At 28.2% G+C, this 4402-nt stretch overlaps 1 long non-coding RNA gene across 1 annotated transcript; it reads right to left on the bottom strand.

Annotated features, from left to right (window-relative positions):
- Positions 1 to 2076, bottom strand: LOC120068415. Its single transcript, XR_005479197.1, has 2 exons — positions 1924 to 2076; positions 1 to 245 (listed from the first exon to the last, which is right to left on the bottom strand). It is a non-coding gene; the product is annotated as an uncharacterized LOC120068415 (long non-coding RNA).
- Positions 2077 to 4402: the final 2326 nt, after the last annotated feature.

Raw genomic sequence — 4402 nt, 5'->3', positions numbered from 1 at the left:
TGAGAGGAACCTTTTAGATGTACATATATGTCTGTAAATATTTATGAATATTAAGCCAAAGTATGTAAGAAGTTTTTTGAATGCCTAACGGCTTAAGAAATGAGTTGGTTGCATGTTGTAAACATGTTTAACGGGAAACAGGTGGTCAGTAGATGTCATAAAATGGGTTGACATTTGCAATTTTCACATCCCTTCCTAGATTAAGAGGGTAATCTGGAAAGGGGTATAACAATATCCGTCCAACACTACAAAGAGAGAAGTGTTAAAGGTTAGAAACTAAGTACAAAACTTAAAACATATTCTAGAGGCGAACACCAGTACTATTAAGATTTCCCAAAGTCAGTTACAAGCAAATCAAACTTGAAACATTTTGAAGTTTAATTACTTACCTACAACAAGCAAAGGCTAACTTGCATACCATAGAGAGGGAATTTGGGATTGTAATATTTCACTCACTATATATAACATAATAGTAGTCTATAAATGGTAGCAGAAACACATAACACTAAATAACAAATATTTTAGGATTCCTATGAGTTTAGTATTCCCTTAAAGAACATGCTAGTAAATCATGGTCTATATGGGTTCTAGAAAATGTTTGCTTAGTTTTAATCTTTCAAAGCCACAACATGAGGCCAAGGCAACATCCAAACTTAAATATTTTTTAAATTCAAACATGGATAAAACCACAGAGATGGTCAACAGACGAGTATATAGCATGTAATATCATTTTCAACTTTGATAGACTTAAATATTTATTAAACTCAAACATGGGTAAAACCAAAATATGGTAAACAGACAAAAAGGTTCCTATGTATCAAAAAGCCAACTTTGACTATGAAAACCACCTACAGTACTCCTAAAATGTAGCTAAGTCATACTTTATCTACGAAAATCATGTAAAAGGTTCCTAAAAAGTGTTAAAGTGACACTTTCAATCTCAATAGAAATAAAAAGTGCCTACACCTCACTTTTACCCTCAAAACCCCTTAAAATGTTCCTAAAATGTAGCTAAGACAAACTTTGTCAATAAGAGCAAAGTACCTAAGTCAAACTTTGTCATTTAACATATATGTACCTCCACTCAAGTCAATATCCTCAAATTTAGGAATAAAGCTGCAAGAACTTAGGCAAACATTATTCTTCGTAAGTAGTAGCTTGGGGCAAAATATTAGACAACATTGCTAGAATAAAAGGGTAAGTATCTAAGTCATATTCTTCATTTTTTATATAGTTATTAAACTTGCATACCTCTATTTCAAAAACATTAATGTTTGAGGATAGGCTGCAAGAACACAAGCTACATAAACTATATGTAGTCCTAAATTAGACCAAAATTCCAGACAGTGGGTTGCTATAGTATGGTAAGTAACAAAATTTAAAGAAAAAATCTCAAAACAAAGGCAGTGGACACAGCAGAAAAAGGAACAAACATAGTGTGCATATTTTACACAATTTATTCCCAAACTAAACAAGGGATGTTCTAGTACATACGACATAAAACTACTAATTATAATTAACTTGCCTTTAATGCATGGTTATCTTGAAGGATCAATTTTCTAAAACATTCCTTTAAGCAGAAAAAGAAACTCCATGAAACGATATTGGTGTTTTTTTTTTTTTTTAATTTTATCGTAACTTAAAAAACCCTTCCTAAGCTGCTAAATTACTAATGGTAAGTGAGGTTTCTCTGTTCTTCTCAAGCATTGGCTTCTACACCGACTCTTTTGTGCCATATTTGATTTCTTAACAAAAGATGAACATAATAAAAATAAAACTTAAAAGAAAAGATTCAAAAAAAGAAAAAAAAAAAAAAAAAAAAAACCGTGGAAACTTCAACATTGAAGACGAACAACCTGAAGGCAATTTCAATATCAAAAGAGAGTCCAACGCTCAAAACCGAAATGGAAGAAGAGGACCAACCTGATCACGACTACGATGCCGGAGAAGACTTCATCGTTGATGAAGTCTATCGAAGAAGATATCGAGGAGCGAAATAGAAGAAGAGACTTCTGCGCTAAAAGCACCAACCCGAAGCCCCAATAATGTGGGAGATGGCGCTGAAGATGTGGAATGAAAAATATCGGAAAATTATCATAAATAATATCTTTTTAAGTTTACATCGTACAAAACTAGCCATTTTTTAAAAAAATTTGGATCCATCCTAGATGGACGTTCGAGATTTAGTTTAAAAAAATAGTTTTTCTAACTTATCGTTTTGGCCTTTTGAACTTTACCGTTACATCTCTTTTTCAAAATATTATGTGATCTTCTATAATCTTATACCAAATCTTATATATTTTCAAATCTTCCTCAAATTTGATTATCTTTACTAAATATTTTATCAAAATATTGCGTAATTTGTAAATCTTGAGCTCAATTTTTAATTTTCAAATCAATTTACCTATTATTCAAATGAATTTTTTAGATGGATCTCATATGATCAATTTTGATTTTTAAATTTTTGAAAGAAAAGTAAGTATGAAAAATGAATAAAATCTTGGTATGAATCTCGGGCAGATTAACATGGAGATTAACGAATTCTCGAGTAGATTAATATCGAGATTTTATATGTTTTCCATATTTTTTTTTGCAAAATTTATCTTTTCCAAAATTTAAAAATCAAAATGCAATCATCCATCCAAAAAAATCTAATCAGTAAATTCATTTAGATATTTAGAAATTCATATAATCGTGGATAATATTTGAAAAAAATACTAGATTCTCATTCTTTAATCCAAAAGGGCCCAAACAACTAATAAGTTAGAAAAAATGAATTTTTTAACTAAATTTCAGTGGTCGATCTCGTCCAAGATCTACTAATAAAAACTAGTTTAACAAATTTTTAAAAAATGTGCTAGTTTTGAAATATGAAAAGTTGAGAGTGCTATTTCTGATAATTTGAAGGATACCCAAATCAATTGTAGACAGTGCTTAACTTGTTTGGCTTCGTTAAGGTCTTTTATTAAATTTAATAAACGATTTTTATTTTATTTTATTGAAACTGCTTAATGACAATTAATAAATGTCATAAATTGGTGACATTTATAAACGGCATAATGAAAAGAAATCGGAAAATTGCATTTCCTTTCCCTCCAAAAACCCATGTTTTCACATTTATGATACATTTTTCTCTCTCCAACCCTAATTGTACTATTCCATTATGTTATTGAAATCCAAATTTGTTATAGTATTTGTTTTACTCTTCTTTTAATTTATTTGTATCTAATTGTGATGGGTTTATATTATTTTAATTTTTTTATCTAATTGCAATCCATTTAGGTATGGTGATCCAGAGATATCTCGATGACATGAAAAAAATTACGTAAGAAGGAGATATAAAAGAGAGGAGTTGAGAAAATTAGAGAGATATGAATGTGAAAAATTTACAACTATAAGGTTTTGTGGAAAAGAAAAATATGTTTAATGTTTTATTTAAAAAATTATAAATGAAGTATCTATTTTATCTTCTTTTAAAGAATATCTATTTTACGTTTTAAATATAAAACAATATCAAAATTGTTGTTAAAAAAAAATTATGACAATATTTTGTTTCTTTTAAAAAAAATTATTTGCATTTAATTTTAATATATATATACACACAAAAATCTATTTAAAGAAAAAACCAATCAAATCAAATCTTAGAAATAAAAAACTAATAACTAGCCCAATAATCATCTTTTTATCTTTATACTATGGTAAAATTTTAGAATTAGGATTTCATTAATAGCAACAAATAATACAAACATAAATAATTTTAAAATAATTAATATCTTTCAAACTAAATAATTATAAAAATGGATTTTTTTAGTCAAATTTATGGTTAATAAAAATTTTGTTAAGACAAATTGACATGATTCAAAATTTTAAAAAAATTGAATTTTTAACCTTAAAATTCATAAACACGTGCGAGTCCTTATCAGTAAATAAAAATAAGGAGAAATTGGTAAATAAATAAATTAGTGTTTGTTAATATTTAAATATATTTTTTATATATATACCAGAACAAGAATTTCTTCCATCGAGGGAAATTGTGTTGTTGTTTACCATTTCCTCTTTTCTCAATGAAAATTTTATGAGAAATTGAGGAGTTGAAGTTTACATAAAAATAGCAAAACCATATGAAAAATGGAATAATGCTCCACATTCTATTTATTTCCGTTTCTATTTTTTTCTTTTAGATTTGATTTATGGTTTTGATTCTTTCATTTTATTGGGTTTTTCTTTTGATTTCGGGCCCACAAAGAGATGAGACCAACCCAAGAAGAGAGGTTTGATAGAACGAAAGGTTCTTAGTGAGTCACATCTCTCAGTTGCCTCGAGAACACGTGGATAACACCACTATCAACGATCAGTAGGAATTCTTTGAGGCCGACAAAAAAATCATTTGGTAAACAAAATT

This window comes from Benincasa hispida, chromosome 12, assembly GCF_009727055.1.
Source record: "Benincasa hispida cultivar B227 chromosome 12, ASM972705v1, whole genome shotgun sequence".
In the NCBI taxonomy this organism is placed as follows: Eukaryota; Viridiplantae; Streptophyta; class Magnoliopsida; order Cucurbitales; family Cucurbitaceae; genus Benincasa; species Benincasa hispida.
This window is presented reverse-complemented; position numbering and strand designations above follow the sequence as displayed.